Raw genomic sequence first — 22,608 nt, 5'->3', positions numbered from 1 at the left:
GTGATGGATTATGCAAAGTTCATTGGTATGAATCAGATTCCACATTGCAGCTCACCTTTAGGAAATGGCTACTTGTTCACGTTATCTGAAAGGCTCTGAAAGTGCTCTTCCTTTTCAAGCTGCATGTCTGTGTGAATGGGAGTTTCTTTACGTCCTGCAATAGGTTCAATGCCGACACAGACCTGAACGTCTAGCTATCTTCCTTCTGTTATGCCAGACATTAAAGAGCTTTCCAAAAGTGTAAAAATGTGCTCTAATTCTCACTACGTTTTTGTTTGTTTGTTTTAGAAAATATTTTTATTTTATTAAAAATACATATTATTTGTTACATTTAATGGGGTTACCATTTTACATAAGTAAATTTAAAAATATTTTTCAAATTTCTAAGTCAATTTCTAGTAAGGTGAGTATTGATAGACATAACACATAAACAAAAGTTCTTAGGAGGTCTCACAACAAGAAGGTTGAAAACCTATGATGTAGGGTAGAGTGTCATTTTTATATTTTACTCCAAAGTGGCATGGCCACTTACTGATACAAAATTAAATGCTGTATCATTTATCTCCATTTTTAAATAAGATTCTCAATCAGACACACATATCTCATTAATCTCTTAGAAGTGTGCAGGACTTTAACTAATGAATGACATAAAATATGAACAAGACATCAATAGTCACATATTACCATGGAAATTTCACTAAAATCTATGATAAATTTACCTGTATGTGGCTAATTTAAAATTTTGTCTTTTTATAATTTAATTGGCTAAGTCTTTGACACATTTTGATTTAACATTACAGTTCAATGCAATTATTTAGACCAATGATCGGCAAACTCATTAGTCAACAGAGCCAAATATCAACAGTACAGTGATTAAAATTTCTTTTGAGAGCCAACTTTTTAAAACTTAAATTTCTTCTAACGCCACTTCTTCTAAATAGACTCACCCCGGCCGTGATATTTTGTGGAAGAGCCACACTCAAGGGGCCAAGGAACTGCATGTGGCTTGCGAGCCGAAGTTTGACAACCACGGATTTAGACCAATAGGCGGGTGTATTGAGCTGTAAGAGACAAAGGGTTGAGCTTAGATTAATTTATTTTTTCTTTTTCAGCAAAATTATGTTAATCTTCCTGCCTTACTTGGAATTCATTTCAAAACAAAGAGTTTAAAGTTTTAATGAGGTCACCCTACTGAGTGAGGAGTGAGTTTTGGCCTATCTTCTGTTTTAGTTGCATATTGTTCTATTTCATTCATAAAAAGAGATTTTCATCTAAGAAAATTTGAGGTAGTTCAGGTTAGCAATTGTGTCAGTGAATGAGACACTTACTGGTTTTGCAGTTGTATCTTTAAAAAGATACAAAATGAGAAAAATCATTCTCTTTAAAAGAGTATTCTGAGAAAATGTCTATTTTTCTGTTTGTCTTTTGAGTGAGGAGTTTATTGAATTTACATTTAAAATCATTGATGGATAAGGACTTGCTGTTGCCATTTTGTTCATTGTTTTCTGCTTTGTAGTTCTTGTTTCTCTTTTTTTTAATCTTTATTGTTGAAAGTATTACATAGGTCCTCCTTTTTCATGTGTTATATTTTTAATTAGCAAATTTGATAAAATCTCATAACTATAAAAGAGGAAGTATTTATGCTGAATACTTATGGATTACTAATAATAGGATACAAAAAGTTAAAAAAAAACTTGAAACAAAATTATATATAGTTTATAATTCCTCTATAGGTGTATATGTGTGTGTGCATAATTGAAGTAAATGTATAAAACATGCATAGTGATTGTTTCTGGGCTGGGGGTTGCGAAAGATATATTTATTTTTTTAATAATACATTGAATTTGCCTCACTTCCTAAAAAGAAAGTTACTTTGATTTTTTTTTAAAAACACTCTATAAGTTTTCAGCCATCTTTTGATTCATTTTTTAATTAAATCTGCCTTCTCATAAAATAATACTAACATAAATATTATTTTTTCATTTCTTATTTTGAAGAAAAAATTATGGTTGCTCATTCAGTTCTTAGCGATGGCACTCCTCTCTAAGCTGAAGTCATTAAACCTGGGGGAGAATGTTCTTTTAAAATGCAAATATTATCTGCGTGAAAGCAGCTGCCTTAAGGTTACAGTAAGACATGGAAGACAGAAGCACAAGTGCAGTGGCTCTGGAAAAGTGCTGCGCAGGAAACAGCTGAGAAATCCTTTACAAACCACCTGCTTGCCTCCCAGCACCTGTAAAACAGTTGGCTGAATCCCCGCCTGAGCTGATGTTGACAGGAGAGTCACCATCATTTTTCCTTGAGTGTTTCTGTGCGTCAGCAGGCCTCTTGCTCTCTGGTGTAAAAAATTCTCCATTCAGGCTGAGTGTATATGTCCACTCCTCTGACAGCTATTTTGTCCAAATGCTCTTGTTCTCTCTGTGTTATCTTATTTTAACCTAAGTGATGGAGCATGACTTTTTTATCCCTGCCTGTCAGAAATGTCAAGAGCAAAACTCAATCCTTTGCTGCTGCTATCTTGCACTTGCTCAGATGTCCTCTTCCAGCCTGGTTATGTATGACAAGGAAGTGAGGCAGGCAGGGACTCTACTTTCCCTGTATCCGTGCCTGAAGTCATAGAATCGTTAACGAGAGTGCAGGCCTCCGCAATCCTTGGGCGATAATTGGATGGAAAGAAATTACACATGTGCTCTGAGGTTAATTTGCCTACCTGGCCAAAGAGGTAAAAACTTCCCAGGAGCGAGGTGGCTGACTAGCACCAAGCAGACACAGCCGGTCTCAGCAGCACTTCCCCTGGCGCCCGGAATCCCTGGTGGGAGGGGCCCACCACATTTTGTGAGTTTGCCCTTCTGTGGTGGGGCCACACGGGATCTGAATGTCAGACTGTCCCAGTGCCAAAGCCTCTTTATCCTAGGAGCTAGAAGTAACACTCTATGACCTTAATAGGAAATATGTGCAGACATCCAAGACCTTCCTGGTTCTCGGGCAGAATTCTTCATCAACAAGAACAAATCGTTGGAACAGAGAGAGTGCCTGAGTCTCCCTGAGCCTTCCGTCCCCAGCTCTCAAGCATCCAGAGAGTCCTGTCTCCCTGACTCTGACCTAATAGCCTCGTGTCTGGGGTGATTCTGAATTTAGCCCAAAGGCCACAAGCCCACGTCCACTTTGCTGTAGCTTCCTACGCTACTTTGACCTTCTTAGGACAATAGCTAATTATCCAGAGAAACGATCTGAACAAGTTGATGCCACCCTGTACAGAAACCAAGTGAGAAAACGCTGAGCTTCATGTTTGCTAATCGTTCTACCATCAATCAGATCAACATGTAGTGAGGATTATTAAAGATGTCGTGTTAAAGATGATGAAGAAAGAAATACTACAGCCCCTGTCCTTCAGTTTTTTGTATAACATGTTACATTGAAGGGACTCCAAGGGTAGAGTGCAAACACCAAGGTCTGGGTATGGAGGAATGGCTCCAAGAGTAGAGCTGGGAAGTGCAGGAAAGCATATATATATGCTTTCTTACTACAAGCCTATTATTTACAAATATTACTACAAGCCTACTTATTGGCCAGGCATTGTTCTGAGCATCAGGAGTACAATAGTGAATGAAACTCCCGCCTTCATGGAGCTTATATTCTAGTGTGCAGTGATGATGAATACATAAAAAGTAGTGCTATGCAGCTGAAACCAGTTTGGCTCAGTGGACAGAGCGTTGGCCTGCAGACTGGAAGGTTTCGGGTTTGATTCCGGTCAGGGGCATGTACCTTGGTTGTGGGCACATCCCCAGTAGGGGGTGTGCAGGAGGCAGCTGATCAATGATTCTCATCGATGTTTCTAACTCTCTATCCCTCTATCTTCATCTCTGTAAAAAATTAATAAAATATATATTTTTTAAATCTGTTGCTTAAAAAAAAAAGTAGTGCTATGCAGAAGAATATATCAGGGCAAACAAAAGAGAGTGGGAGAGGGATGCTGTTTTTGATGGGTAGATCAGTAAAGATATCAATCTAAATAAAATGTGGATATTAACTCCAATCTAACTTTTGGCTGGCTCCCACAGAATCTCAGTTGGGGTGACTCCGTACACCACCCTTGTGCTTGACCAAATCCCACCACCACAAAGGATTCTTCATCCTATATCAGCACCACTGGTGTGAAGATTACTCTGTCTTTCTTAGGGGGTCCATGCTATTTTGTGTGCTCTCAGTTGATGGAGTTCACTTACTGAGTAAAATTCTGCCTCCTGCAACTTCCGTCCAATCCATATGCCTAAAATATGGCGCTTCCAAATTAACAAGGTTCTTGTGTGTCTTGTGGGGCTCCATGGTAAGATGCTAACTCCTGACTGTGGTCGGGACCCTGAACGGAAAGCTCTTTAGGAAGCTAGATAAAGGAGAAAGTATTTTCTTTTACCCCCATGACACTTTATTTAATATCTAGTCACACGTTCGTTAAACCAGAATGTGATGGCTGATGGAGAATTTAAATAAGAATTTAAAGAGAGGAAAAGTGTTTCTGTTCCTGCTCACTGTTCACATGAGAAATTTGCTTTGCACGTGTCCAGGGCTGCAGCAAGAGGAGAAAGTGGGACTGATGCTTTTAAGTCGGTGGCAGTTTGGGAGGCTCGAGAGTGAAAAGAATGATGGATGCGGTTGCATTCTGCGCGCTCCAGGGGACAGAAGCCAAGAGGGGAGAGATGGAGCTGCCTGCAGATCAGACAGCTGCTTTTGATCAGAGCCTGTGAGAAACAGGCTGGACCGCCACTTCTTGGGGGAGGAGGAACAGCAGGAACCAAAGCCAGCTGACAGTGAAGATATCCAAGTTGTAACTTTTATTGGAGTCACAGTTAAGGTGCATAACCTGAGCCACCCTGTGGGGGACTTGAACACAGCATATCTGTCTGAGCCTCTGAGTCTACTGCAATCTGGGATGACCCAGGGACCTGGGGAAAAATTGAATGCAAAACATCCTTCTAAAAACTGCTAGGTAGAGGAGCAACAACCAGTAGCATCATCCTAAGAGGCCATTACATAAGGGTATCTTGAGTATCCCTTTATTGCTAGACTAGAGGCCAGGTGCATGGAATTTGTTTATGGGTAGGGTGCCTAGGCCTGGCCTGTGATCAGAGCTGATCTTCCCAGCAGCCAGCCGTGCCCCCTACTGACGCCACCGGTCACCCTTTGGGGCAACCATTGGGGCGATGGGGGGTGGGAGGACAGCTCTGCCCATGTTCACCGCCACCAAACCCTGATTCCCCATTCCCCATCTGACGATCAGAGCCTACCAGTCAGAGGAAAGACTAAGATGTTGGCTGGCAGGCCTCAATCAGGTGATCGGGGCCTGCAGGCTGAAGGCAGCTGCTGCATTGAGCACCTGCCCCCTGGTGGTCAGTGTGTGTCATAGCTGACCGGTCATTCTGCTGTCCAGTCGAGTTGCATATTACATTTTTATATATAGAGATATAGCTGCATGTTCATTTATATGTGTAAACTATATATATGGTCTTAAATGAAAATACCTATAATATTGTGTAACATTTCCATTTATTTTTTGATGCTATGGCTTGGAGAACTACATTTATGAGAGGGGGGTTATGTTTTTAATATCTAACTTATTCCCAGAAGCATAAATCTAATTTACCTGAGCCTTACTTTATTTTTTTTTAAGTAGTAAGTATTTTAAGAAGAAAAAAATCTGAGGTACTACTGTTCCAATAGTAGTTCTAATTCAAAGAATGCCAAATGCACGAGTGTACTTAGAATCTAAGTACAGGGAGAGTCAGTTGAATTCTAACATGGCAGAACAAGGGTTAATCATGTCATGACATTTTCTTTATCTGCCGTAAAATAAATCTCATGCAATAGTGAATACACCTAAAACCTGGATTAGAGGCAGGAGGGATTATTGGAATAGAATTTTCTCTTTGGATCTAAAATCATAGGATGCCTGAAATTGTGGAAGCTAAATAATTACTGTAATCATTCTAGACAACCTGGAGTTCAAGAATACACGTGGGGGAGGAAAGCACAGGGTGGAGATGGAATCAGGGGCACCGATCCCCTCCATCAGGGTAGAACGAGACCCCTCTGTCCCTTCCTTCTCCACCCCAATGCTACCCAATGCCTTCTCCCCTTTATTTCCTATGATCTCCCCTGCTCCCCAATTTTTTTTCCTTCATCTTAACATGGGCATCCCTGAGCTTCAAATCTCTGCTGTGCTTCCAGCCATCTAGCACCTGGGAAAGTAAACAGCCAGCCTGTGTGCTGATAAGAAGGAAAAGGGAAAGGATGGAGGAAGAGAGGATGATGAGAAACACCAGGGATGGAGATAGTGTCAGGGGTGCTGGGTCAGGGGGACAGGAAACCATCAGCTCTGGGAAGTGAAATCCAGAGCCAGTCTTGTTGAAGTTCTCACAGGCGAGCCTTTTCAGAAGACAACAGCTTGTCAAATTGTTCCGCTTCATTAAGAATCATTAACAGGAAATTTCCTGAACTGTTTACTATGTATGCTATTCCTATAAGACTCATAAATCCTGTGGATCATTACATAATTCCAGGTTTATACCTACTTACAAATGCTAGAGCTTAAATCAGAAGAGAAGGTGCTGGTCTAGGACACTGTGACTCAACTGTGATTTCCTTGGCTTTCGTGGAAATGATGGTGAGACACTATTCCAGGAAACGGCCTACTTGGAAAACACAGAAGATTTCATCTTTTTCTGTTTCTGGGTGTTTAGTCAAGCTAGGTGTAGAGCCCAGGATTCAAGGCCACTATGCTAAGGTCTGTTACTAAGGAGCTGCTTTATCTTGCACATCATTTCACCACCAGGGCCTCACCATCCTCATATATAAAACGACTTCTTGCACAAATGTCTCCTTTTCTAAATATTTTTGTATAACCTTTATTGTTGAAAGTATTACATATGTCCCTTTCCCCATCCCCCACCCCCACCATGGCCCTCTTTTAACCAGCCTCCACCCACCCCCACTCCCACCCTAGGCCATCACCATCCTATTGTCTATGTCCAAGGGGTTGTGCATATATGCATGCAAGGTCTTTGATCTCTTCCCACCCATCCCTCCCCCTCCCCCATCCCCACTTTTCCTCTGAGATCCCACAGTCTATTCCATGCTTCTGTGTCTCTGGATCTATTTTGTTCCTCGGTTTATTTTGTTCATTAAATTCCCCATATGAGTGAGATCATGTGATACTTGCCTTTCTCTGACTGGCTTATAATGAAAACCAAGGCTCTAAGTTGATTATTACAGATCATTATTAGTGTGTGAGAGAACTTGTAAAATACCGTATGCTCTAGGGAGGCCTGTTCTGGCTTCCTGTCTCTATAATAAACATGGAAGCATGTGCTGCTTAGGTAAATAAAAGTCCATTTTTCTCATTGCAGGCAAATAGGATTTATCATTCACTGGATGAAGTGCTTGGGGAGTCCTTCAATGCCATAGCCAAGTGCCGTTTCAAAGAACAGATGGTTTTGGAAAGTTCACGCTGTTTCTTCACTGAAGTTTAGGTGAGTGTCTGAGACAGAGTTTAAGGACACTGAACTCTCTCTCCTCAAAGTGCTTCTCTCATTGCTTGGAAAGAAAAATGGGATTAAATCTGACCAATGTTTTGTACTTTTTGTGAAGGTACCAAACAGCGAAAGCCATAACCTTGCGCCTTTTACTTCTTTTGCATCATCAGACACCATGTGAACTCTGGTGAGCGAGGTGTAGCGATGGCCTTGACTTCACTTCCTGGTCTCTGTTAAGCAAATGCCATCATACTTCATTCTGTGCTAAAGGTCATCTAATTTTTGAAATATATTAACGTATTTCATATCAGAGTAATAAGCCCAAATGAGACAGAACCGGGTTTTAATGGCATGAACTAGAGGAAAATGTGACGAGGTAATGGCAGTGTAATCATTAACCGGTCTGTGTGTGGGGAAGGCTGGCATTTCAGCGGCTGCCCTGGAGGGCAGGGGGGAGGGAGGGGTTGGTAATGCTTACATTAAAGCGGGCATGGCTGAGGGCAGGTGCAGTTTCTAAGTGTTTCCTACGGTGAAGCACACACACAGGCTCACGTGTGCACCGCCAGCTTTGTTTGGCCCTGCCATAAAAGGGACGGATAAGTGTTGTGTGTGTTTTTTTTTACCTCATCAGACATAATCCCCCTTCCTGCAATTGGGCGACTTGCCATTCCTCTGCACATGCCAGTCAATGCACAGCAGATCGGAGAGACATGGGGGGACTGAGAGTGGTCTCCTCGAGAAAGTCGTGTGTCTCTCCACCTACCCCTGAGTGCAGCTTTCCAAGTGTGGCTTGCTTGGCTACTTGGAAGAAATGGGGCTTTCTAGGACATCAGACTGTACCTCTGATCACAATTCTGAATCAAACAATGCAACTGCCCGAGCATTGACCGTCATCTAAATCTAATCCAAAAGATGGGGATGCTTCCTTTATGCTTTGGGTATCTTCAAAATGACAATGGATAATCCTCTCATCATCTTGAGGGTGTGTAAATTGGGTTTACTGGTATGGTATGTGGAACTAAGTTGGTGATTTCATTTATGGAGGAGATGTGGGTAGAATGCAGTTCTCAGGCGCTAAGTTTAGTGCCCTTTCCAAATCTCAGGAAATCAATTTGCCTAGCGTAACATTACCCTGGAGGAGAAAATGAGGATGGAGACTGTGTTTACCTAACTCGCTATTTGGCTGTTGTGCTGGTCTGAACCTGTTCAAACCTCCGCTTCCATTCCTTGTCCTGCTCCTACTTTGGTGCCAGGAAAGATGACCCCTGTGACCTTGAACTCTGAGCTACAGTAACATCACCTCTTCCCTTTTCCCTTGAGACCTGCGGCTGGCAGTGCCTTTGTCTTCCTCCTGCGCCAATCTCTATCCAGTTGATTCACTCTTCCCAGTTTAGCCTCTCAAACCTTCCATCATCTGGGTAACCATTTCTCTGGATTAAATTCCATGTCTCAAATATATACAGTCATGGTTTGATCCAAGAAAAGAGAACAGGTGTCACATGTTTCATCCAAGAAAAATAAATGAGTTTCAGATAATAAAAATTAAATGTATAGTTAGATTTCTTTACACTGAAAAAAAATATTTAACGTAATACATTTAAAGCCATATTCTAAGCTACCCAATGCTATAGTGTTAATTTTTGCTATTAATAAAATAATTGTTGGTACTCCCAAATTGCTTATCACATTAATGAGATTTTTAAATTTTCAAATGCATACCAAATAGGATATTTTCCTTAAAAAAAAAAAAAAGGCATTTTTATTGATTTCAGAGGAAAGTAGAGGAAGATAGAGATAGAAACATCAATGATGAGAATCATTGATCCACTGCCTCTTGCACGCCCCCTACTGGGGAATGAGCCTACAACCTGGGCATGTGCCCTGTCCGGGAATTAAACCAGCAACCTCTTAGTTCATAAGCCAATGCTCAACCACGGAGCCACACTAGGCTGGCGGGTGTTTCCTTTATTAATATTCTCATGTTATACATCTGTATGGATGACAGAAGAACCTCTCTGGAGGGTATCACCCTCATTCTTGCGTTCACACTTACATCTAGAGCTTCTGCTGTATTTCATTATGGACCTGGCCAATCCCTGCCAGTGGTGTGGTTTGTTGCTTAAGGCCCCATGTTCTGGACACCCCACTTTTCCTATAACAGACTCTAGCTCTATTGGAAAGCAAAGTGGTCAGGATGCCAGTGTCTGTCTTTGTTGACAGATAAACACTTCACCACTGTCCCAACAATCCCACTCACACTAAAGAGCTTCCTCGGCATGAAAGTGGCTTCTCACTTCATTACTTTGGCACTTCACTTGGTTATTTCACGTGCCTTGCTGTGTTCCTTTCCTTCTTCTCATTCGTTTATGTGGATGTGTCCCTTTTCAACCTTGTCTCAGAGGCCACTGCGACAGCTCATTCACCTGTCCGTGTTAGTATGTTGTGGGCACACGCAAGAGGACATGGTGTCTCTCCTACCAACAGTTTTTATCTGTTCAACTGATGATAATGTTACACCTCGATGCCTGAGAACCCTTTAGACAATGTGAAAAAGCATTAGGAGCAGAATCACTTGTACCCCTTCATCGCTGAAGATTAGGAAATGCAGGGATGAGCGACTTTATGGTGTGGTTTAAAATGCCTTGAATAACCGATGTTCTCAACACACATCTTTCATAGTTTGGTACAGACACTGAAAATTCTAACTTTTAACATTTCTCTCCAGCTTACAAAAAATAAGGCTTTATAAAGTCATCTGTTTAAAAAAAAATACTCTTGGGAAGAGAAATACATCCACTAATCATAGATACTACATCTCCCAGAAGTCTAATGAATTAGGGAGGGAGAGGCTCCTGAGTCACAAACACTCCCCTTCTGCGGGTTTGGGACACAGACGTAGGAGGAGACTGCTGAAATGATCTCATCGAGTTCGTGATGTTTCCCGGTGGGCCGAGGGAAGCACCCTTCATAAAGATAGCTCAGGCTGAACAGATCTAAATGCCCTACTGGAGGAGATGGGGAGCGGGAGTGGACATATGCATTACACAAATGAGCAACATGATGAATAAAGATTTTAAATCCCTGGTGCCCAAACAGTCCAGGAAAGTGCTTTAACCTAAATGTAGTCAGCAGTACTTCTGCTGAGCCCCACAGCATAATGTGGGTAAAATCAAATGTGTTTAAAGGCAGAAATAAGTTGTTATCCCTCTTTGTGTCTCTGGAAACTAGCCCCGTGCTTGGCACATGTAGAGAATGTCTAAATACATGATTGGTGAACAGGACAAAGGCACACAGCAACATTGGCTGATGGTACTGAATTCCTCCAACACTGAGAAGCACACACATAGACGTCACTTCATGCTTAAGCAACCCCACAACATGGGTAATGTTATTGTCTTCTTTTTAAAGACGAGTAAAATAGGGCCCCAGAAAAGTAGATAACCTGCTCATGCTTAAGGAAGATGGGTAAGCATTGAAATCCAGTCTGGTTTCTGAGCCTGAGCACTAACCACCATCTTCAACTGTTTCTCGTATAATAGAATCATCAACTAGCTTTCAAACTCAGAGGCCCAGTGTTTATTAACAAGCGTAGGTCCTTCCAGAATATACCTGTATTAGATCTTGCCAAAATCTCAAATGGCCTTGCTTTGAACACAAATCCCCTCTTGCCAGTGTTCCTCCTCTCTTTTCCTTTTAAAACATTGCTGCCTAAGTCAATTTCCTCATTTACATTCAGATCTCATTATTTCCACTCTTTAATGGCTTGCTCTGAAATTAATATTTTGAATGTGCTCTTGCTCTTTTCATGCCGTTTGCTCAATTTAAGAATGTGTAATCTTGAGCAGCAAGTTACTTAAACTCTGAACCTCACACCACCTGGAACAATATGTCCAGTCTGTTGTGAGACTAGAAAATAACACCCAGAAAACAACACGGGAAAATGTCTGGGACATTGTGGTTGCCTAACCACCAGGCCAATAGGACCTAATGACCACCGCCCACTGCTGTTTCACAGCCACTGCAGGCTCCCCATCAGCTGCCGAGCAAAATCTGTCTCCTATTTTCCTATGCCTGAGGCCTGTGTTTCCACACCTGTGTCCTATGTTCCTAAGCATGTGTCCTATGTTCTTATGCCTGTGGCCTATGTTCCTATACCTGTGGTCTATGTTTCTGCACCTGTGGCCTAATTTCCTAAGCCTGTGGCATATGTTCCTAAGCGTGTCATAACACAGGCACAGCAGACCTCTTGAGTCCTGCTACCTTCCTCTCTGCTCGTCAGCTGACCTCTGTTAACAGAAGCATGATCTGCCTTCCCTAAGCCATGCTCTTGGGGCCTTTACTTTTTCACAGGCCGGTTCTTCTGCCTAGACTCTCCTTGCTTCCTCACCCCTCTTCAAACCCCCCTCACCCACAAACAACATGCACTCCTTGGTGACTTGTACAAGCCTAGTCATTGTGAAGTCCTTGTGAAACCCTTCCTGTGTCCACACTTATCAGTGCTGTCTCTGAGTTCACACAATCCTGTGGGTCATTTCTAGAAGATCAGCTCTTACTGTAGATGACAGACCCTCCCCTCCCCTTAAGAAAAAGCCATCTCATTCAGTCACTCATGGGCTCATGTTGCACGTTCTCATGTTATCCATCTGTCCTCCCTCCGAAATTCTCATCCAGGACAAGTTTAATCTGTGAACCGCCTGTACCAAGCTCAAAGCAGTCTCCTTGGTATTAGAGGAAGCAGGAGGGCCTTACTTTGAGATATGCTTTGCATGGTTCCGTGAAGATGATAACACGGTGGCCACTACCAGCAAAAAGAGAGTCCATTGTGGGGCAAGGGCCGTACTGAGAGGACCTGTGCCGCTCTGTCCCAGACACCAAAGCAGATGCTCCACACTCACATTCTCTTATTTAACTTTGATAACAACCCCTAAAATTGCCTATTATTTCTCCCTTATTTGGATAAGAAAACGAGGGTTCCACAACTTTAGGTGACTTGCCAAGGTCATATTTCTGGTAAGTGGCAGAACTAGCATGTTAAGCCATATCTTTTCACTGCCACTCTAAAAGATCCTATAATTTAATCCTATGCAAATATAAAAATGCTAGGACTTTCTATTTAAAATATTTCCTGAGGAGTAAGCTATTTATAAGTCTACAGATCTTTTTCTCGTTGGCAAATGAGTTTATGTTTAGGTTGATGCTAAAATTAACCCTATTCCTGTGCAATGAGAGCTTCAGAGATGCAGCATCTTGTGGCTGAGACCTACTTATGCACAAACCTCACTTATGGATGCGAGCATATGCCTGGAAATGATGATGTCCAATACTGTGGACTGATAGGACTTTAGGGCTGCATGTTATCTAGAATCACCACTAGAGAAGGAAGTTTTAAAGGCAAGGATTCTGTCTCCCTTTTTTTTTCTCTTTAAGAATATTTATGAAATGACATACTGATACTATTAGCACTTCTTAAGAGAGTGCATAAGTGTGTTCTAATTTTTTAATCACACTATTAAAATATTATGTATAAAAATACTAATTGATATGAATAAAACTCAGAATTTCCAAACAGCTATCTTCTGACTTTATTTTAATTGTAGAAAAAGGAAGAAGCAGCATGCATAGTGAAAGGTTCCTTCCTTTTGTGAAAAATTCTAATGATGTTTAGGACAACATTTATACCTGTAATGGTAATTCATTCATTTGTTAATTAAATTTTACACATCTCTCAGGTTTACTGGCCCTGGACTAGGCACCAGGGAGCCTGGAATAAATAAAGTATAATTATTCCAAGTAATATCCCAGTTAAATTTGCCACAGATTATAATTATGGAATTTAGAATTCATAAGGGATATTTTTTCTAAAGTCTATCCTAGACCCTTGTCTTAATCCATTCTGGCTGCTGTAACAAAATATGAGAGACTGGGTAGCTTATGAAAGAAAGAAATGTGTTTCTCACAGTTCTGGGGGCTGGAAATACAGAACAAGGTGCCAGCCTAGTGTTGCTTTGGGATGGGCCTTTTTCCTGGTGCATAACTGGATACCACCTCATCTGATGGGAGGGGCTAGGGGACACCACCTCACCTGGTGGGCGGGGCCAGGGAGCTCTGTGGGGTCTTTCTCATAAGAGCATTAATCTCATTCATAAAGGCTCCACAGCCACAGTCTAATCACCTCCTGTGCCGCACCATCACAGACATGGGTGAACCTGAGGGGGCGAGGGGTGGCAAAGGATTAGAAAAGACAGAGAAGAGAATAAAGCTGGGGCTAGGTGGGATGCTGCCCTCTGATTAAAGAGATAGTGCCACAGCCTGCAAGCTGAGTCTTTATTTTATAGCCAGATTCCACAAGGCAAAGTAAGGGCATGGTCAAGATGTTTACAACATTCTCTTTCATTTTGAATCTACTCAATTACATGCACCTGGTCAGGCTTTGTTTTCTTGCTGCACCTCCTGCAGCCCATATCAGCAACATGGGACCACAGGTTTGGACCATAAGGTCAAGCTTACAATGCTAGCCTTTAGCTATAATTGTGCTGGGACTTGCACGTGGCTTTGCCACAAGAGGTTGGTGCCCTCTCATTAGTCCGAGGCTTGAACCTGTCCAAACACTGTAGCTGCTCTCCACAACCTCCCACAGGCTTCACCTCCTAATACTACCACCTAGGGCACATGTGTCAAACACAAGGCCCGCGGGCCAAATCCGTCCCGCCAGGCCTTGCAATGTGGCCCGCACTGCGCTGTCATCACTGCACTCCGCTGCGTTTCCATCACAATGACAGTTTATGACTGTTCAGTAAACCATTCGGCCCGCGATTTAGGCTGGATTTTAGATTTTGGCCCCTTCTCTGATTGAGTTCGACACCCCTAACCTAGGGCATTAAGATTTCATCATGTGAATTTGAGGGGGACACAAGCATTCAGACCTTAGCAACCCCCTAACTTTACATTTGAGGAAGATGAGGCCCAGAAATGTTATGTACCATCCCAACAAATCAGCAACAAAGCCACAACCAAGACCCATCTGAATATCCTACCACCTAGCTTAGTGGTCGGCAAACTGTGGCTTGAGAGCTGCAGTTTGCTGCTCTGTTAACTAATGAGTTTGCCAACCATGGACCCAGCTACCCTCCACCAAACAACAGACAAGCCATTGTTCCTAGATTCTTGATCTTATTTCCCCCAAAGAGAAGTTTTGAGTCTAAGGAGAAGAGACTGCGGAAATGAGATTGATTTTGAATTTGATTTATAATCTGTAGAAGTAGATTTGTTATTCATCAAATACTTATTGAGAATTAAGTAACTATCAGGAGCTTTGCCAGGTGCTAGACATATGGCTGGACAAACCAGAAATGTCCCCCTGGCCACATCCTGCCTACTCTCTTGTGTGCATGACTGTGAATATTTAATTGTATGAAAACCCAAATTGCCCTTCAATGGAAATACCGCAATAATCCAGGCAATGACAAGCATAGCGTAGTGCTAAAAATGGCATCCGAAGTGATTGTAACATATTCACTTCTTTTAAACATGTATATTCCATAAATACCTGATAGAGTAAAACAGCAAGATACAGAGCTATGACTTTGGTCTACTACTATTATATGGTTAATGTGTTGAAAATGCAGAAGTGGAAAAGTAATTCTTTTAAAAAATTTTTATATTTTTTTATTGATTTTAGAGAGAAAGGGAGAGAGAGAGATAGAAACATCAATGATGAGAGAATCTTTGATGTGCTGCCTCCTGCATGCCCCCCACTAAGGATCAAGCCCCCAACCTGGGCATGTGACCTCGATCAGAATCAAACCTGAGACCCTTTATTCTGCAGGAGCCAAACCAGCTAGGGCGGAAAAGAATTTTTTACAGTATGAGCATATGTATACTGCTGTGTCTGTCTTTGAGTGCTAGATAGTATCTCGGAAAAAAATAAGAATTCCATTGGCATTCCTGGTTCTGTCCCTGCCTTGTTCAGTTGTCTTTGTTGGTCAATTGGCCCTTTATTTCCTCAGAAGAGTTTGCAGAATGCTCTTTCTTTCTATATGAGTATAATTTTTAAAACGGTGTTGTTTTCCTAACAAAAACTAAGGATTATGGTGAGTTTACAAAAATGAATAATGTGCTTAAATATTGGTCTGTTCATAAGAGTGACCATTTGTTTTAGCTTGTATTTTAACCATCAACTGATCTTGTAACTTTTAAAATCAGACTTTTTGAACCTGTATAGTTCATTTTAGCAAAATCTTAAACTTTGAATCTGATGGTTTCAAATAATCAAAGCAGAGGAATAATCTATCTCTCTATTCTGTTAATTCCTAACAATTCTGTAACAGTCAGCTAGGGAGTTTACTGTGATTATGTGTGTTTAAAATATGCTTGCAGACTCAGACAAATACACGCACTTTTTTATATCAATTCCAGCTGCATACGTAAGTAAGGTAGCTGTCTTTTTCTCAGAACAGGTCTTTATATTGCACCATGTCTTCCTAATAAATATAAACTCCAGGATCACATGGCTTCCTTTCTGAAGTTGAATTTCTTCCCAGGGTAGTAGCATCTAAAAAGACACATTTGGAGAGGGGGAAAAAAAAAAAAACACGAAAAAAAAAAACCTTGCTACATTCCAGATACAGCTGCATTCTCCCATTCTTCCCATTCAGCCACAGCAAATGACTCTCTCATGGCCAGTTCAACAGACTAGACTCTGTTATGGTGTATCCCGCCAAAGACACAGCCCTCAGTTCACATGCCGCCTCCATGTGGGTTCCACTCTGAGAAAGACAAGGCCTGCCACCACCTGAGTCCCGGGCACCTCTCTACAGAACCTTGAGTTCTCCTCTGGCAGGAAACACATGCAGACGGTAACACAATAGTAACATGACCCTAATCTAAAAACCTCCTCCTCCTCTCTGGGATTCTCCCTTTCTACCATCCTAGGCGTGAGGGGCCTCAGAAGCAGGGCTTGTCAATCTCTATTATAACTCTGTGCTTAACAGGAATCCCTCCATTGGATAAAAATGGCTGACATTTTCTGCAGGGTCTGGTGTGAGGCTGTTGTGTGTAGTTGTCACCTGTAAGCACAAAGCCTTTTCGGCAAAATATTATTAATCCACTTTCTGAAAGATGTTCAAGGCCTTTGTATTTGTCTTACCTAATCAAGATAATAGTCTAGTTCAGCTCATGATTGCCTTCTCACTAAAATATTCAGATCCTTTTCATACTCACACATAAAGTTTATGCTTAGTGTATACTCACTTCAGTAGGCTGTGATTGCCTCGTAACCAGTGGAGGTGTGTCTGAGAGTCTGAAGAACAGCAATGAATAACAGAAACACTGATGTTAGGTTCAGCTGGGTGACCCAAGCCTTAATTCTGCCCTGTCCACCCCAGACGTTTCTCATGAGCTGCTGAAAACACTAACTTCCTCAGAAGTAGCTCATCCTATATAATAAAAGCCCAGTGACCGAAGTGGCAGGAAGACCAGAATGAACAGAGACCAGAACAATCGTGGCCCCTTGCCCCAGCTGGCTCCACCCCCCAGCAGAGCCCCCTATCCTGACCAGGGGCATGGGCAGCCCCTCACCCCCTCAGCCCTGCCCCCACTCCAGTCTTGGGCCCCCATCAGGACAGGCCGGCCAGCCCCTACCCATGCATCAAGCCTCTATCCTATATAATAAAAAAGATAATATGCAAATTGACCCTAATGGCGGAATGACCAGAATGATGGCTCAACCTCTCACTGTGAGGCACACTGACCACCTCTCAATCCTTTGCCCCAGCCAGCAGGCTCCAATCGCCCGATGGTGAATGAGAAACCAACCGAGGTGGGTGGTGGGGGTGGGGTGGGGCTGGCTCTGGCTCTGGGTAGCTGGGGAAGATGACCCTGATTGTAGGCTAGGTCTAGGGACTGTACCTGTGCATGAATTTAGTGAACTGGGCCTCTAGTTAAATCACAAAAATAATGTCCTTTCCTGTAGTCTTATAAGACTATCTACTGAATGATGAGAGAAGCAAAGGGACTGGACCTTAACATCTTCGACATAACTTTCACAGGATACAGAATGAAGAATTCGTGCTCTCAAATGGCTTTCCCCATTTGGGTTAGGGTTATGGTAGGGGTAAGGTTAGGGTGAGTTTAGGGTTTCTCTCTGCTCAGTGTATGTGCAGAGGTGAATAGAAACACTTAAACTTCTCCATTTCACACATCACTGGGAGGCTGTAAATGGAATGAAATATAAAGTGTCCTCCAAAAACACTTGATTTCTGATGAACAACACAGAATGCCAGACCTTCCTGCCTCGCGTTACTTATGAGTCATGGAGGGCCTTCCTAATGTGTCACCTGGCAGGAGCCCACTGCGGGGCCATGGGTGGAAAGGGAGCACCTGCTCACGTTATTTATGTGCAGTTACACCCTCCACAGCTTCATTGCCTCTGTGCCGGCTTCTGTCTCTTCCCTTCTGGGGTATCCTTCACCGAGGGGTGTGGCTTCTCCATTTCACATGTCCCCAGGAGGCTGTGAACGGAACGCAATGGCCAATGTGAGGCCTGGAGCTTGGGTAATACCTCCCAGGTTGGCTTCGTCCGTGAGCTCCTCAATATCCGAAATGGGCGCCTCCAAAAGGCAGGGAAATGGTCCCTGCCAGTGTAGCATTTGCCGGAAGGTCCAGAGTGCCCGGGTCTTTATTATGAGTCAGTGTGAATAAAAGATGTTCACCACAGGAGTCTTCTCCATCCATTCCAACCCTGGAATTCATTCAAGTGTATAGAATGAAGTGTCCCATATTAGATTGTTATTTGTCTCAGTTTATTCCACTTTCTCAATAAGGAGTACTTCTACAGGGTTCTTTTCTGTCCCTCCTTCTGGGTGGTTTTGTTGTGTGTTCTCTTGAACTACATATGCTTCTCTTTTTACCTTTCCCCCTAATTCACCTTACGTCTTTTCCAACTATCTCTTACTCTGTGTTTTCCCATAATAATTTGTTCTCCTACAGTCCTACCTTAATGGTATTGTTGCCTCATTTTCTAATAGGCTTTATTTTATTTATTTTTTTTTTCATAATTGTCATGAACAATTAACTTCCACTGACGGCCTGCAAGGGGCATGGCATTGCATCTGCTTTCTGGTCTCTCCATGCCATTCCCTGTAATCTACATGCATATTTTACTTCATAGGCAGTTACGTCCGCCCTCTCCCCACCTCATCACTGTTGACTTAACACGTGTCCTTTCCCCGGGGAGGTTAGGAAGGAAGGGAGAAGCCCAGCTTCTATCACACCTGCATCTGATCTGCATCACTATCTATGCTCTGGGGGTACATACACATAGTCTAGGGGTACATACTTCATAGACCTTCAGATGTTTGCCTGCTCATATATTCCAAGTCTGTAAACACGGAGTTAAAGAATCTGGGAAACTATATCTAACATCCCCACAGCAAATGCTTTCCGAGCTTAGGCTACCCTAAATGGGTACTCCTCCTCCTCCCCCCTCCCTGCCCCCCTCAGCAATATTCTGGCTAAACAACACTAATTAAAATATCTACCATCAAGTCAGTTAATTATATTTTCTCATTTATTATATCTACAGCTATATTTTCTTTATCCTTATCTTATCTCCCCTTCCAGGTTGAAGGGCATTTCTATTTTTTGACAACATTTTATACTGTATGTGCTTTTAGAATGCACTTAATTAAAACATACTGAGTTAGAACAAGTCATCTCATTTTAGAATGAGCCACATGCAAGAGACAACACACACACACACACACACACACACACACACACAAAGATATCTGAGTACTGTGTCTTCAAACTAAGAAAATGAATTCTCTTAAGAGCAAGGTCTCAGGAATCTCCTTGTTTCCTTGACTTCACAGGTAGACTTGATTTTCAGACATGTCCTTCCCTTACCCTTCCCCTCGTGCTAAAAAAGAACAGATGTACTCAGATGAGGCATCATCCTGGCTGTGCCGTCACACCTGGTTTCCTGGGTTGGGCTTGTCCCAGAGGAAGAGTGGGCACCCCTTCTTCCCCGCCCCCTGTGAGTTACCTAGAGTCTGCCACTCAACACATAGACCCTCTTGGCAGAATACAAGGCCATAAAAGAATGCAGAGCCTTCAGAGCTCTTCCTACTTTTATATCAATTGGAGCTCACTAACGTTATGAGCATCCTGACCTCCCAACTCCCTTGGTATCAGCTGCGTCAGGGATTCACCTCCAAGATGAACCGCCATTGAGAGTCAGCGTGGTGACGTTACCAAAGCTAAGGGAGCTGATCCAGGACTCCAGGTCCTGCCCTGGCCCTGGGGAAATTCATGGCAGGACTTCCTGCTAGTTATCTCACCTCAGTGAGTCTCAGTTTCCTCATCAATACAGTGAAGTGTTATACGAAATTATAGGTATGCATCCTGCCAATTCTGAAATCCTACACTTAGACTTGCTAACTTAAACTCAATAGCCCTCACCCCCACAGGAATCTACTCAAAAGAAATTGTCCAAAGTATGACCAAAAATTTATATATAAATGTAAATGGCTTACAAAAAGAAGGAACCTGGAAAGAGCTAAATATATATTTAACAATAAGTATGGCTAAATATATTCTGGTGAATCCAAATAGAATTTTATGCAAATATTTTTAAATATTTTGAAAGAATAGATAATACCATACTGTGTTTATTTTACATGTCATTCATTAAACAAAAAAAAGCAATATTCAAAATGATCCAAGAGTTTTAATAAATAAAGAAATACATCAAAATGTACATCTTGGTTATCAGAGAGTGGAATCATGTGTGCTTCAATGTTATTTCATAAATCTCTACTTTTGGGAATAAATTTCCATAGGTGGGTAGGATAAAATGACTCAGGGTTCGTAGTAAGTTATCTGTAGGATATGTAGCCATCAATTTTACAGTGCTTTTAAAAAATATATTTTCTGTGATGTATCAACAGCAGGAAATCACAAAGAGCCCCTATTATTTACAGCATCGTTAATACAATTCAAAAGAGCAATGTGTGTTTCGAAAACATCTTAAGGGTAGGATAGAATATCTTGATATTGAGTTATATAAGTCGAGATAGCTTGCGAAGCATTGTTCTTTCATAAGAAATTTTTATGAAATAGAGCAGATACTAATCTGATTAATATTTTTTTCGGTCAGCTGTTCAAAGTGGCCCAAGAAACTATGTGCTTGCAAAAATTGTTCAGATTAGAATCTCTTTTTGTCATTGTTGCTATTAACAAGTTTTCTTATGTGCCACCCTCCCACCCAAAAATAAAACACTTGTGGTATAATAAAAAAATATTTTTAAATGTGTGACCCCCCCCCAAAAAAAAATAATTTCATTTACAGAGGTTCAAATTGTTTTGTCTTGTTTTCATTTTATTGACATTAGCAGCCAAGGGTTTCTTGTAGCCAGACCTCTTAATTCAAGCTTGTGACCTCAGAGTCCAACCTGTGACCTTGAGTTTGTGGTAAATGAGATGCCCTCGTGCCTGAAGAGAGAGCAGTGAAGCATATAACCTCCACACACCTCCCCTCTCTGCGGGCCCCAGGCTTGGCAAGTCCACTTCCTGGTCTGTTCTGAAGCTTTGTGTGGCCAAGGCTGTTTCTCCCAAGGTGACTGGATTCTTCCTAGGAAATTAAGTGGGTCATACCAACACAGATTACAAAGTTCGCTCACACTGAGCAAGACATTAATCCTAACATTTGAAAAAGAGGATTTAAAACTTTGTGAAACCAAATATACTGACATCATATGCGCTAATGCTCAGGAGAATTCAAACCAGTCGCTTTACCCCCTGACACAGGATGTTTGCTGACCATGTGAAATGCTCCAGCAGCCGGCTACATTCTCTACTAAATGAATGATAGACTCTTAGGTTTACAAAATGAAAAACAATTAGGTACATGACCAATCAGTAGGAGAAAAAAGGACTCCAGGTAAGAAATGAGAGCAAACAGGGAGCGTTTCTATGCAGCCAGCCACACCTGAGAACAGTTATGAATTATTCACATTGTGGTTCCACGAGTCTTTCCCTCATCATCTGCTCTGCTGAGGACCAGGGCTGCGATTGTCCGGGGCCGTGCTTCCTGCCTTTTGACTGTTCTGCCTTCCTCACACCTTCACAGGGCTGTGCCATCAGGAGTCACACTATTTTAATAACCTCTACTGATTTGTTGAAGGGATTAAAAAAAAATGATAGAGAAACCTTGCAACATGAGCATTCATTGTATTCTTTCTGGCAACTTCATGGGATGAAGATTTTTCTCTGCCACGTTTTTGTTTTGCTTTGCTTTGTTTTTAAACCCTTGGCTGCCTCTTTGCATGGAAGCCTTCAAAGAGATCTTAGTGCTAACGTGCCTGTGCAATTGGCTTTGGTGTCAGGTAATTTCCTGAGTTAGATGATTGCGGAGAGAGGTCTGTATTGGTGAGCAGTTTACAGCCCTTGTTACAGATCAAGGGGACCTTTGAAAGGCTCCTGGTGACCCGACATCAGTAAATTGTTAAATAGGCAGGCAGCCTGGGTGCACACCTTTTATTATAAAGCTTCTTATGATGAAAATTCCTTATACCCCATTTTAATTGGGGGGAAAAAGACTATTCCTTGAGAATACAACATAAATATCAAAATTAGCTCTTTTACTGAGTGTATTTTTCTTTTGTTTAAAATATTTAAATCAGCTTCCAAGTTTAACACTCTTCCCATAATTCATTTAGCAGAAATTGGAATATTTGCAACCTTTTGACTGGTCAGAACCTCCTAGATCAGTGGTCAGCAAACTTACTAGTCAACAGAGCCAAATATCAACAGTACAGCAATTGAAATTTCTTTTGAGAGCCAAATTTTTTTAAACTTAAACTTCTTCTAATGCCACTTCTTCAAAATAGACTCACCCTGGCCGTGGTATTTTGTGGAAGAGCCACACTCAAGGGGCCAAAGAGCCCCATGTGGCTCATGAGCTGCAGTTTGCCATTCACTGTCCTAGATGGTTTGTAGGGGAGAGCAGGCAAGCCTCGCTCTTTGCCTGAAATGATCATTATATTGATATGGTGTCCCTGTCCAAACTCCTACTGTGAAG

The 22,608-nt window shown here is 42.0% G+C and overlaps 1 protein-coding gene across 20 annotated transcripts in view; it reads left to right on the top strand.

Moving 5' to 3' along the window:
- DTNA (dystrobrevin alpha) overlaps positions 1-22,608 on the top strand; it is a 283,947-nt gene that overhangs the window by 121,794 nt on the left and 139,545 nt on the right. For all 20 annotated transcript variants that reach the window (XM_036418363.2, XM_036418365.2, XM_036418367.2 and 17 more), the window contains exon 2: positions 7,404-7,526. The gene's annotated coding sequence lies outside the window, so the exon portion shown is untranslated. The remainder of the gene's footprint in view (positions 1-7,403; positions 7,527-22,608) is intronic.

Source organism: Pipistrellus kuhlii, unplaced genomic scaffold, assembly GCF_014108245.1.
Source record: "Pipistrellus kuhlii isolate mPipKuh1 unplaced genomic scaffold, mPipKuh1.p scaffold_m20_p_6, whole genome shotgun sequence".
Lineage (NCBI taxonomy): Eukaryota > Metazoa > Chordata > Mammalia > Chiroptera > Vespertilionidae > Pipistrellus > Pipistrellus kuhlii.
The sequence above is the reverse complement of the archived record's forward strand: the minus strand, read 5'-3'. Positions and strand labels throughout refer to the sequence as shown.